The sequence below is a fragment of the Pongo abelii genome, chromosome 2 (assembly GCF_028885655.2).
Source record: "Pongo abelii isolate AG06213 chromosome 2, NHGRI_mPonAbe1-v2.0_pri, whole genome shotgun sequence".
NCBI classification, from domain to species: Eukaryota; Metazoa; Chordata; class Mammalia; order Primates; family Hominidae; genus Pongo; species Pongo abelii.
Window position 1 is genome coordinate 146302358 of NC_085928.1, and position 13775 is coordinate 146316132.

General features: G+C 39.6%; 1 protein-coding gene across 3 annotated transcripts in view; it reads left to right on the forward strand.

Annotated features, from left to right (window-relative positions):
• Nucleotides 1-13775, forward strand: part of SLC35G2 (solute carrier family 35 member G2) — a 37133-nt gene that overhangs the window by 8212 nt on the left and 15146 nt on the right. The window contains exon 1 of one of the 3 annotated variants that reach the window (XM_054552671.2): nucleotides 2932-4167. The exons of the other annotated variants lie outside the window; for them this stretch is intronic. The gene's annotated coding sequence lies outside the window, so the exon portion shown is untranslated. Of the gene's footprint in view, nucleotides 1-2931; nucleotides 4168-13775 lie in introns of those variants that run through there. 3 annotated transcript variants of the gene reach the window in all.

Below are 13775 nucleotides of genomic sequence, written 5' to 3' on the forward strand. Positions count from 1 at the left end.
GGATGAGGTTTTGCCATGTTGCCCAGGCTGGTCTCAAATTACTGGGCTCAAGCAATCTGCCAGCCTCAGCCTCTCAAATTGCTGGACTCTTCTACTAATTTTGGGTTTGGTTTGCTCTTGCTTTTCTCATTCTTTAAGATGTGTTATTAGGTTACGTATTTGAAGTTTTTCCTCTTTTTTTGATGTAGGCATTTATAGCCGTAAGTTTCTGTCTTAGTACTGCTTTCACTGTATCTCATAGCTTTTGGTGTGTTGTGTTTCCATTATCATTTGTTTCACGAAATTTCTCAATTTCCTTAATTTCTTCATTGACCTATTGGTCATTTGGGAGCATATTGCTTAATTTCCATGTGTTTGTATAGTTTCCAAAATTCTTCTTGTTATTGATTTCTAGTTTACTTGTGGTCAGAGAAGATACTTGGTATCATTTCAGGGTTTTTCTTTTTTTTTTTTGAGACAGGGTCTTGCTCTGTCTCCCAGTCTGAAGTGCAGTGGCATGATCTCGGCTCACTGCAGCTTCCACCTCCTGGGTTCAAGTGATTTTCCTGCCTCAGCCTCCCGAGTAGCTGGGATTACAGGTGCACACCACCATGCCCAGCTGATTTTTGCATTTTCAGTGGAGACGGGGTTTCACCATGTTTGCCAGGCTGATCTCAAACTCCTGACCTCAGGTGATCTGCCCACCTCAGCCTCCCAAAGGGTTGGGATTACAGGCGTGAGCCACTGCACCTGACCTTTTTAATGTTTTAAGACTTGTTTTGTGACTTAACATGTGTTCTGTCCTTGAGAATGATCCATGTGATAAGAAGAATATGTATTCTGCAGCAGTTGGATAAAATGTTCTGTAAATATCTATTAGATCCATTTGTTCTATATTGCAGATTTAGTCCAATGTTTCTTTGTTGATTTTCTGTCTGGACGATCTGTCCAATGCTGAAAGTGGGGTGTTGAAGTCTCCAGCTATTATTGTATTGAGGTCTCTCTCTTTTGCTGTAATGTTTAATTTATATATCTCGGTGCACCAGCACTGGGTGCATATTTATTTATAGTTGTTATAGCCTCTTGAAGAATTGACCCTTTTATTATTATATAATGACCTTCTTTGTCTCTTCTTACAGTTTTTATCTTGAAATCTATTTTGTCTGATATTAGTATAGCTACTCTTGTCCTTTTTTGGTTTTCATTGGCATGGAATATCTTTTTCCATCCCTTTATTTTCGGTCTATGTGTATCTTTATAGGTGAAGTGTGTTTCTTGTAGGAAACAGATTCACTGGGTCTTGCTTTTTAATCAATTCAGCCAGTCTGTGTCTTTTGATTGGAGAATTTAGTCTGTTTACATTCAATGTTATCAATAAGTAAGGACTTCTGCCATTTTGTTATTTGTTTTCTGGTTGTTTTGTGGTCTTCTCTTCCTTTTTACCTTCCTTCTTGTCTTTTAGTGAAGATGATTTTCTCTTGTGGCATGATTTAATTTCTTGCTTTGTGTGTGTGTATCTGTTGTATGTTTTTTGACTTGAGGTTACCATGAGGCTTGCAAATACTGTCTTATAACCCATTATTTTAAACTGATGACAACAAAGATTGCATAAACATGCAAAAAAGAAAACTAATAAAAACTCTACACTTTAACTTTATCCCTCTGCTTTTTAACTTTTTGTTGTTTCTCTTTACATCTATTGTACTATGTCTTGAAAAGTTATTTTTGATTGGTTTATCATTTAGTCTTTCTACATAAGAGCAGTTTACACACCACAATTATAGTGTTATAATATTCTGTGTTTTTCTGTGTGCTTACTATCACCAGTGAGTTTTGTACCTTTAGATGACTTTTTTTTTTTTTTTAGATGGAGTCTCGCTCTGTCACTAGGCTGGAGTGCAGTGGCGCCATCTTGGCTCACTGCAACCTCCGCCTCCCGGGTTCAAGCGATTCTCCTGCTTCAGCCTCCTGAGTAGCTGGGACTTCAGGCGGCCGCCACTATGCCCAGCTAATTTTTGTATTTTTTGTAGAGACGGGGTTTCACTATATTGGCCAGGCTGGTCTTGAACTCCTGACCTTGTGATCCGCCCGCCTCAGCCTCCCAAAGTGCTGGGATTACAGGTGTGAGCCACTGCACCTGGCCTCCTTTAGATTATTTTTTATTGCTGATTAATGTTCTTTTCTTTCAGATTGAAGAACTCCCTCTAGCATTTCTTGTAGAAAAGGTCTGGTGTTGATGAAATCCCTCAACTTTTATTTGTCTGGGAAACTATTTCTCCTTCATGCTTGAAGGATATTTTCACCAGCTATACTACTCTAGGGTAAATTCTTTTTCCCCTTGGCACTTTAAATATGTCTTGCCACTATCTCCTGGCTTGTAAGGTTTCCACTGAAAAATCTACTGGCAGACATATGGGAGCTCCATTATATGTTATTTGTTTCTTTTCTCTTGCTGCTTTTAGGATCCTTTCTTTATCCTTGATCTTTGGGAGTTTGACTATTAAGTGCCTTGAAGTAGTCTTCTTTGGGTTAAACCTGCTTGGTGTTCTATAACCTTCTTGTACTTGAACATTGATCTCTTTCTCTAGGTTTGGGAAGTTCTCATATTATTTCTTTGAATAAACTTTCTACCTCTATCTCTTTCACTACCTCCTCTTTAAGGCCAATAACTCTGAGATTTGCCCTTTTGAGGCTGTTTCTAGATTTTTTAGACATACATTATTTCTTTTTTTTTTTTTTGAGACGGAGTCTCGCTCTGTCGCCCGAGCTGGAGTGCGGTGGCGCGATCTCAGCTCACTGCAAGCTCCGCCTCCTGGGTTCACACCATTCTCCTGCCTCAGCCTCCCAAGTAGCTGGGACTACAGGCGCCCGCCACCACACCCAGCTAATGTTTTTGTATTTTTAGTAGAGACAGGGTTTCACCGTGTTAGCCAGGATGGTCTCAATCTCCTGACCTCATGATCTGCCCGCCTTGGCCTCCCAAAGTGCTGGGATTACAGGCATGAGCCACCGTGCCCGGCCTACTTTTTGTATTTTTAGTAGAGATGGGGTTTCACCATGTTGGCCAGGATGGTCTTGATCTGACCTGGTGATCCGCCCACCTCAGCCTCCCAAAGTGCTGGGATTACAGGCATGAGTCACCGTACACGGCCCACATCATTTCTTTTTATTCTTTTTTCTTTTTGCTCTTCTGACAGTGTATTTTCAAATAGCCTGTCTTTAATCTCAGTAATTTTTTTCTTCTGCTTTATCAATTCTGCTATTAAGAGACTCTCATGCATTCTTCAGTATGTCAATTGCATTTTTCAACTTAACACTATTTCATAGTTATATGTGAACTCAATCCACATACCTGCCATCTTTACTAAATTTTGTTTAATCATTTTCTGACTGCATAAAAATCACTTGCTTTGTATCTCTCTTTTATTTAAGACCCCAAAGTATCAGCAACTTTACTGAACTCTTTTACTTTAGGAACTCAATGGAGGAAAGGAGAACTATTAGGTGATTTCATTTCCCATTTATTTTGCCTCTGGTTTCTGTGTAACTGTGGCTGGCCACTGTTGTAAATGGGAGTGAAGACCCTGAAAAATGAATGAGGCTGCTGAGGAGGGTGGTGGACAACAGCCAGATACTCACATTGCTTTTTGGATTCACTTACTTTACAGTTAGGAGATACAAGATAGAGTTAGGTTGCAGAATTTTGACAACCAAAGCTCTGCACTACAACTAATTAGATCCAGAATTAGAGGTGCTTGATTAAGAAGGTGACTTTCTCCAAAGCGTATCAGCTAAGCCAGAGGACTCATTCATTTTCCCAGCATTTGTTGAGTCTTACACTGAGCTAGGAGTTGGAGATGTTAAGAAGAAAGATAAAGACATAATGCCTTTTCTTGGAGTGGTAACACTTTATCAGGGGATACTGGTACATAGGCACCTCACAATGATACAGTATGTCAAGGATGATGACAGAGCCCTGTAGAAAGTGTTCTAGAATCCAGAGAATGAATGATTGTTCAGTGAGAGGTTTTTCAAGTAGGTCACCAGGAAAGTTGTAGGCATGTGGGTGGGAATTTGCCAGGAATTGCTTTGTTGGGCATTAAGTAGCTGATAATCACAAGTTGTAAACAAATGGCTTGGAATGTGACAGCCTGGGTTTGAAGCCTGACTGCACTATTTAGGACCTTGGTAAGCTTGGGCAAGTCACCAAACCTTGCTGAGCTTCATTTAAGTTTTTTGAAAAAAGGAGTAATAGTACCTACCTTGTTGGACTTGTGGGTTTAAGTGAGATAATACATGTAAAGTGCTTGAGTCTAGTCTTTTTTTTTTGCCTATTTAAAAAATTGCATGTAAATCACTCTGCACAAATAATTATTCCTGTTAGAGCTCTCAAGGGCTAAAAAACTGTAAACTCTTTGTGTCTTCTGCATTTGTGTGATCATTCTCCATTTTTTTTTTTTTTTTTTTTTGAGACGGAGTCTAGCTCTGTTGCCCAGGCTGGAGTGCAGTGGCACAATCTCGGCTCACTGCAAGCTCCGCCTCCCGGGTTCATGCCATTCTCCTGCCTCAGCCTCCCGAGTAGCTGGGACTACAGGCGCCCGCCACCACGCCCGGCTAATTTTTTTGTATTTTTAGTAGAGACGGGGTTTCAGTGTTAGCCAGGATGGTCTTGATCTCCTGACCTTGTGATTCACCTGCCTTGGCCTCCCGAAATGCTGGGATTACAGGTGTGAGCCACCATGCCCAGCTCATTCTTCTAATCTAGAAGTTTCTCTTTTAGTGTAGTTTAAATCTCAAACTGCTCCTTTTTACCAATTCTTATGCTATCCTAAAACAAATTAGTTCTAGGCTGAAACTGTCATTACTTTTGCTTTGTTCTCCCATATTCTGATGTTAAAGCAAATCTATAGTTAGTTGTTTAATTTCCTTCCTTTAATGTGCATAGTACTTGTTGTGTCTGTTTTGTGGCACTTATTACCATATATCTTTTCTCACCCATTAACATTTAAGTTCCTTAAGAGAAAGCTTATGTCTTCTTGGTCTTGTCTCTCATAATGTCTTAGCATGGTGCCTTCCACATCATAGGCACTCATAAATACTGACTGAATGAAGGAATAATCATGAATGCATGAGATTGCCAGATAGCTGATGTGATCTCAGACTGCCTTCATAGAAACAAAATCCCCCTGAACAGGACAAAGTATAGAAACTGAGGGGAGTGGTTAAGATGGTGGGAGGACTGAGGCCCGGCGTGGTGGCTCACGCCTGTAATCCCAGCACTTTGGGAGGCCAAGGCAGGTGGATCACGAGGTCAGGAGATCGAGACCATCCTGGCTAACACGGCGAAACCCCGTCTCTACTAAAAATACAAAAAAAATTAGCCAGGCATGGTTGCGGGCACCTGTAGTTCCAGCTACTTGGGAGGCTGAGGCAGGAGAATGGCATGAACCTGGGAGGCGGAGCTTGCAGTGAGCCGAGATAGCGCTACTGCACTCCAGCCTGGGTGACAAGAGTGAGACTCTGTCTCAAAAAAAAAAAAAGAATAAAACATAAGATGGTGAGAAGACTGAAAACCATGATTATACATGGAATAATTGAAAACCCAGGGGATATTCAGTTTGGAGAAGAGGAAACTTACAGTGGGAGAACTTAAATGAGGAGGGTAGGGAATAGTAGTTCATGTTATCGAAATGTTGTTATGTGGAAGAGGGAATCAATTTGTGACCTCAGAAGACATGTATAGTAGCAGCCTCTGGAAATTACATGGAGAAAGATTTTGACTCATTGTTAAAAAGTAACTTTCTAACAATCAGGAATGACTTCCAACTGGCTGTTCTGAGAAGGAGTGTTTCTAGTCATTGTAGGTGGTCAATCAGAAACTGTACTATTTGATGGGGATGCTGTAGAGCAATGATCCCCAACCTTTTTGGCACCAGGGACTGGTTTCATGGAAGACAGTTTTTCCATGGAAGGAGTGGGCGGGGTGGGGGGTGTGTTCACGAATGGTTTCAGAATGAAGCGGTTCCACTTCAGATCATCAGGCATTAGAGTCTCATAAGGAACATGCAACCTAGATCCCTCACATGCACAGTTCACAATAGGGTTTGTGCTCCTATGAGATATAATGTCATCGTTGATCTGACAGGAGGTGGAACTCAGGCAGTAATGGTCGCTTGCTCTCCACTCACCTCCCGTTATGTGACCTAGTTCCTAACAGGCCATGGACCAGTACTAGTTCATGCACTGAGGGCTGGGCACCCCTGCTGTATGTATACTTACTCTCAAAGGAATTGGAGTAGATGATCCCCAAAGTCTTTTAAACTCTCACGGTCTTTAATTCTATGTATTGTAATATATATTAATGTATATATTTAATAAAGGTTAATCATATACAATGCTATTGTATATGGTATTGTATAGTAACCGTATACAATAGCATTGTATATGATTTATTTTTATTAAATATGTTAATATATGTATATATTTATGTATTGCATATTCTCATTATCATCAGGTTGCCTAAATTAATGAAAGGTGAAAATGGCTTTTTAAAAATTTGATCTTGGATTATTTAAAAAATATTACTAACGTGTCTTTTGCTTGGGGACACTAGTGTATAAAACATTATATGAACAGTGTTTAAATTGCAATAAACAAATTTACATTGTTGTCAGCATGTCAAATGCAAGTAAATACTATTTTAATTTGTTAAATCTAAAAGGAGAAAAGTGAGCCAGAGTCAACTTGTCCCAATTGAGATGAATTGTGTGTTTATTATTTATTTATTTTTGAGACGGAGTTTCACTTTTGTGGCTGAGGCTGCAGTGCTATGGCGTGATCTTGGCTCACTGCAACCTCTGCCTCCCGGGTTCAAGCGATTCTCATGCCTCAGCCTCTTGAGTAGCTGGGATTATAGGCACCTGCCACCACACCCAGCTAAGTTTTGTATTTTTAGTAGAGGAAGAGTTTCACCATGTTGGCCAGGCTGGTCTTGAACTCCTGACCTCAGGTGATCAGCCCGCCTTAGCCTCCGAAAGTTCTGGGATTACAAGTATGAGCCACTGCACCTGGCCAAATTGTGTGTTTAAAATTCAGGACTTCATCATCACCACCACCACTGTCTCACTGTCACCATCATTGCTAACATATATATAGCATTTATTACGTGTCTAGCTCTGTTATAAACATACCACACATATTAACTCATGTACTTTTCCCCAAAATCCAACGAATTAAATACTGGTATTGCCATTTTCATAACTTTTTATTTTGAAGTAATTTCAAACTTACATAAAAGTTGCAAATATAGTACAACAAACTCCTGGGTAAAAGATAACTCTTATTATTCTTCACCCAAATTCTCCAATTGTAAACATTTTACATTTGTTTTGCCATTCATTTTCTTTTTCTGAACCAACTGAAGGTAAGTTGCAGAGGTGATATCCAATTATCCCTAACTACTTAAGTGTTTTCCTTTAAGACAAGGACCCTCTCCTGCATAACCACAGTGTTATCACCAGAATCAGAAATTTAACATTGATATAATTCCACTATCTAATCCACCACCACATTCAAAATTTGTCATTTGTCTTAAAAATTTCCTTTTTGAAAAAATATTTCTTACTTTTGGTCTAGAATCAAAGTCAGGATTATGAATTACATTTAGTTGTTATATCTCTTTAATCTTTAATTTGTGACATTTCCTCAATCCTTCCTTATCTTTAGTGACCTTGACATTTTTGAGTTCAGGCCTTTTTCTTTTTCTTTTTTTTTTTTTTTGTAGAGTTCCTCATTTTAGGTTTGTGTGATGTTTCTTCATGATTAGATTCAGGTGATACATTTTTTGGCAGGAATGTGATAGAAGTGAAATTGTATTCTTCCAAATGTATCATATTAAAAGGCACATAATATTGACTTGTTTTTTTGTTGGTGATGTTAACTTTGATGGCTTAAGGTGATAATTTCTCCACTGTTAAGTTATTCTCTTTCCCTTTGAATTAATAAGTATTTTGTAGGAGGACACTTTGAGGCTATGTAAACATCTGGTTTCTTAACAAACTTTCACTTATTTTATGATTCTTGCATAAACTGTTACCAGGATGATTGCCAAACTGTAGTTTTTCCAATTACAACATTTGTTTTCCATTTACTAGTTGGGATTCTATTGTACAGAAGTTTTTTCCTCTCCCTTCTTATTGGCTTATTTCCATCAGCATGGACTTGTGGATTTCTATTTTATCCAATAGATTATAAGCCATTATTATCACTATTGGTTTTGATGCTGAAAATGCTCCAGTTCCAGCCATTGGGATACCCTTCAAGCCAGCTCCTGTGTCCTTTTGGCATCTCTGTATCATTCTGAGAGTACTTTTTTGGGGTGCAAGGCATTTCAGGCTCTTCTGGTATTTTTTCTGCCACAATCATTGCAGTTATTTCATCAGCTGTTTCTCCACTGAGCTCTGGTTCCTTTTACTTGAGAATGGATTTTTAGAACCAAGATCTGGATGCTAGGTGTGGTCATTGCTACTGGAGTGTTACTGTTTTTAGGCCATCTTAGCAGACAGAGCTAGGAAATTCACACACACACACACACACACACACACACACACACACACACACACACACACACACACACACACACACACACACCTATATCTATTTATATATCTTTCTGTCCATTTATATTAAAACTCATGAATTTACTCCAATATCTCTAGCTCTACTCCACCACTACAGGGTTCATTCTAGTCTTCACCCTTATTCTATTTGTAACTTCCTTCTCTCTTGGTAAAAAAATCTGGCTTCCATTATCCTCGATATATTTAACTATTTACTCATTCTTCTTTTATGTAACCAATCTCCTGACCTCACAGGCCACCTCCTTGGCCCCAATTCTTCCTCAGATTCAGGCCTGCTTATCCCATCAGTCTCTTCCCAACATAAATTAAACAACTAGAAAGTTGTGGAGCAGAAATTCAAACCTCAGTGCTGTAATTACTTGATAGAGAGCCCTTTATTAGGTTTTCAACACCAATGGAGTTGATTTGTGAAACAGCTTCTGTGAAAATGCTCATGGAAAAAAGGCCCTTGGGCTAATGAGATGAAGATTTATCCAGGCAGAGTGTCAGCCCCAGAGATGTGCCTTCCATAAGAAACTTCGGAGCATCAAGCCAAATGCTCTACCTGCCATGAACCACAGCAAGGGGATTCTCCAAAATTGGTGAGGTTCAGGGACCAGACAGCCAGCACCACCAGTGCCATAAATATCACACTGTGTTTTATCATATCAAGAGTACATTTCATTAAGACATAAACATATTACTTTGCTATATTTCTATAGAGGGAAATACTGCTTTTATTACAGATTCTTAGATTGAAATTCTAGGAGATGGATGATGGTGTCTCCTCGTTTAGTGCTGACTTCATTTCCTGGTCCAGAAGATCAGAAATCTGTTCATGTTTTAGAGAACAGCATGAGGTCCATCTGTTCAGGTCAGATTTTTCCAAATTAACATAAAGATTTATGGGGTGGTAACTTATGTAAGAAAAGCCAAAGGTAATTATATTCTTTGCTGCCATTTGGAACTTACATTATGTTTTTGGTTAGTAATGAAAATATACTAGTATATATCTACACACACACAACACACACACACACACAGAGAATTCTTTCAAACACTATGATAAAGTCATCCTCTTCAGTTTGTATAATATTTTACCTCTGTTTTGGTTTAGGCACCAGACACCATCCATTCAAATTTTCTCTGTAATGTGGTCTGTTTATGTATAGTTTTCCTTCCAACAGAAGGCACAGAAATAAAAGACCTACAATTGGCTTCTTGGGTGACTATTTTAGTGTGACTGAAATACAGAGTAATGATTTTTTTCCTCTGATGAAAATAGCTTGATTTTTTTTCTGATTTCAAAGGAAATATATACATATATGAAAAACAAATAGAAAAGAGAGAAAATACCATATAATTGAATTTCCGCCATTTGCAAGGATAAATAGAATCACATCATGAATACTCATTGACATCTTTCTTTTTACTCAGCAATATGACATGAGGGTTTTCTTATGTAAATATATATACATATAAATTATCCTTTTAGATGGCTGCATATTACATTAATGATTTTCTTTAACCAGCATCCCATTAATGAGAAGTTTATTTCCAATTTTTCATTGTATAAAGAAAGCTATGATGAATATTCTTGCATGCACATCTTTATATACTTTACTGGTGACGATCTTAGGATATATCCCTGAAAATAGCATTGCTGGGTCAAAGAGTTCACATATTTTAAATTTTGACACCACATGTTCCTGGTACAATTAACTCTTTTTTTTTTGAGACAAGGTCTTGCTCTGTAACCCAGGCCAGAGTGCAGTGGTACAATCTTGGCTCACTGCAACCTCTGCTAGCTGGCTCAAGCAATCCTCCAGCCTCAGCCTCCCATGTATACAGCTGGGACTACAGGCGGGAGTCACCACGCCCAGCTCATTTTTATATTTTTTTGTAGAGATGGGTTTTTGCCACGTTGCCCAGGCTGGTCTCAAATCTCCTGAGCTCAAAGTGATCTGCCTCCCAAAGTGTTAGGATTACAGGTGTGAGCCACTGTGCCCGGCCATAAAATTAACTCTTGATGAGGTGAATTACAATATGTATATTCTTTATATATAATGTCCCTGTCAATGACAGAACTTGGTAAAGTCTCTTTTCAACTTTGCAGTAGCATATATATATATATATAATGCACACACAATGTGTGTGTGTGTGCTTGTGCATGCATGTTCTCCTACAGACATTAAAGGAGTATAGTGATTTTAATAAATCTAGGTGTGCTACTTAACCAATCAGGTGTTGTTAGATTTATTCAAAATTTGACATATGGTTTGGTCTGAAACGATGGCATCTGGTAACCATTTGTTATCTTACATTGATTTTAATGAAATATGGTATATGGGAAGAGGTGACTGAGTTGTAATTTTAGTGAGTGGTATCTACAGTGTGAAGAATCAATGGTGTCAGTAGTATGAAGAATCAGTTATGATTAAGCCAAACCAAATTTGTAAAATTTTGAACTGATTCATTTGGTATATTTTTAAGTTTTGGCCTCAAGAAGGAGTTCAGGCTTGGCTTTTTTGTGGATAAATAGTAGCAAAAACAGGACAAATGTGAGCATGTGGTGCATGTAGTGTTTGAAGGATTTGATAGTAGCTTCTGTTGATCCTGGGGTGTTCTTTATTTGTTCAGGAACTGATGCATATCCTGGGCAGTTGGAAGCCTTCTTTAAACTCAGCTGGGCTGCTCTGATGATCTCTCAAGAGTTAGGTAAATTACAAACAACCAAGAAGTACAACTTTAACATGCATATTGGAACAGCCCAGTAATTTTACATTTAATTAGCATCTAACCTAATTGGGTATTTAACCATTTAAATAAAAACATAAAAAATCATGGAAATAGAAAAGGATCATTTTATTCCTGCTTCTCCCCCTTCTAGTGATGGCTCCTTCCTACCCTTAACAGCTTCACCCAGCACAACTGAATTTAAAGCTGCTGACTCACAGGAAGGTGATTCTGCTTTTTTTTTTTTTTTAACAGAAGGAAAGTTAAGTGGTAGATGATAAATATGTGTTCATTGAGGATGGCATATTTTATGCAAATTGATAAATCCACTAATTCAAAGATTAGAAAGGCTCTTTCCTGGAAAGGGAAGTGTCGATTATAAATGCTGAAGACTTGCATACTTGCATTCTAGCAAGTTCTTAGCTGCCAGCCGACACATTCATCACCAAGTGCCAGCATGGATTTTAAAATGTCACAACACAAATTGCTCTGCTCAAAATCAGGCACCATCATAACAGTCACACAAGCCAAACCAACCTGCTTGTTTAAAAGTGCCACATAAAGTTTTTTTTTCAACCTCAGTTAACCTTTTCCTTTCCTGGTATGCCTGGTTCATTACAGTCTCCTAAAGTCATGAACCGTGACTGAGTAGAGAGAGGCCAGGCTTCTCCCTTTGACTTTGCCTATACAGCAACTAACTGGTCCAGGTGCTTTCAAACTGATGGTAAGACTAAATGTTTAGCCCAGATCTAACCAGACTGATAACTCTCACCCCTACCTTTTCCCCTATACCTTCTGCTCTTATTTATTTCTTTTGTTTTTCTCAATCTTTTCCCTCCCAGAGCCAGCTGTTGACTTCTAGAAGCTACTGCATAGCTGATAAGCCCCTGACTATTCCTTCCCTAATTTTCTGCTTTAGAACTGTCAGTGGAGTGTCCAGCTCAAACCTGGGTTAGCCCTCCTGTTTGATGCTTCTCTTAGCAGCCCCTACCTCAATACCATCAGATCTATCTTCTTACCTCCCCTCATCTCCAAGTCTCTTAGCTGTAATTTCCACTCGCTTCTATAACCCAGACTGACACAGCCCAGCAAAATCCTCAGGTCTGTCTACCATTCTCCTATAGCCTAGCTCAGCCCAAAATTTCTTAGTTTCCTTAAATCACATTCTACCTTGCTCCTCCCAACATGGCCCACTCTGGAATCCAGTATCCATTACTTTTCCTAGTCCAACTAAGCAGCCTTCATCCCCAATCTAATTGGTTGGGGGGATTGCCACACCTTCAGCTTCAGTATATCTTCCCCTCTTGGGAAGCTTCTGCTTTTCAACCCAAAATAAGCGTTCTCTTGTACCCAGGTAGCCCTCTTTTAAGCTGATTTTGGCTAGCATGCCAAGGAGCTTATCATTCAGCCTAGTGTGCCCAGATTTTTTTCTATCCTGAAATGAGTGAGCTGTCATCCAGTTCTGGCACTTTTGTGCTTCCGTTAGTACTGCAGGGAGTCATCCTCAAAGAGGATTATCACCACTGACCTGTCACCAGAAAGGCACAGTGATGATGATAAATTTGGACTGATTCATCCATATTCTTCCCCTGGTTGTTGCCCTTTTCTTTCTTCCTCCTCCTCTTCCCTCCCTCCTTCTTTTTCTCCCTCCCTCCCTCCCTCTCTCCCTTCCTTCTCCTCCTTCTCTTTTTCTCTTTTCCTTCCTTCCTTCCTCCCTTCCTCCCTCCCTCTCTTCTTTCTTTCTTTCTCTCCCTCTCTTTCTTCTTTTCTTTTCTTTCGACAGAGTCTCACTCTGTCATCCAGGCTGAAGTGCAGTGGCGTGATCTTGGCTCACTGCAACCTCTGCCTCCCTGGTTCAAGTGATTCTCCTGCCTCAGCCTCCCTGGTAGCTGGGACTATAGGTGCATTCCACCACGCCTGGCTAATTTTTTATTTTTAGTAGAAATGGGGTTTCACCATGTTGGTCAGGCTGGTCTCAAACTCCTGACCTCAGGTGATCCGCCCGTCTGAGCCTCCCAAAGTGCTGGGATTATAGACGTGAGCCACTGTGCCTGGCCCTTTTTTTTTTTTTTTTTTTTTTTTGAGATAGGGTCTCACTCTGTTTCCCAGGCTGGAGTATAGTGGTGCGATTTTGTTTTTTTTTTTAAGGGACGGTTTCGCCATTTTGCTCAGGCTGGTCTTGAACTCCTGAGCTCAAAGTGATCTGCCCGCTTCAGCCTCCCAAAGTGCTGGGATTGCAGGCATGAACCACCATGCCCCACCCCTCCCCTGGTTCTTCTAAGCAAGAGGATGCATTTGCGAGATGGTTGGCAGGGTCAGGAGTGCAGTCAGTGGCTATGGAAACCAAAGTTAGTTGTTGCTATGGAAATACAGAGCTGCACCCTATCTAAAGGATGGACACAACACCAAAACAAGATTCCGGAATGTAACAAACTTATCATT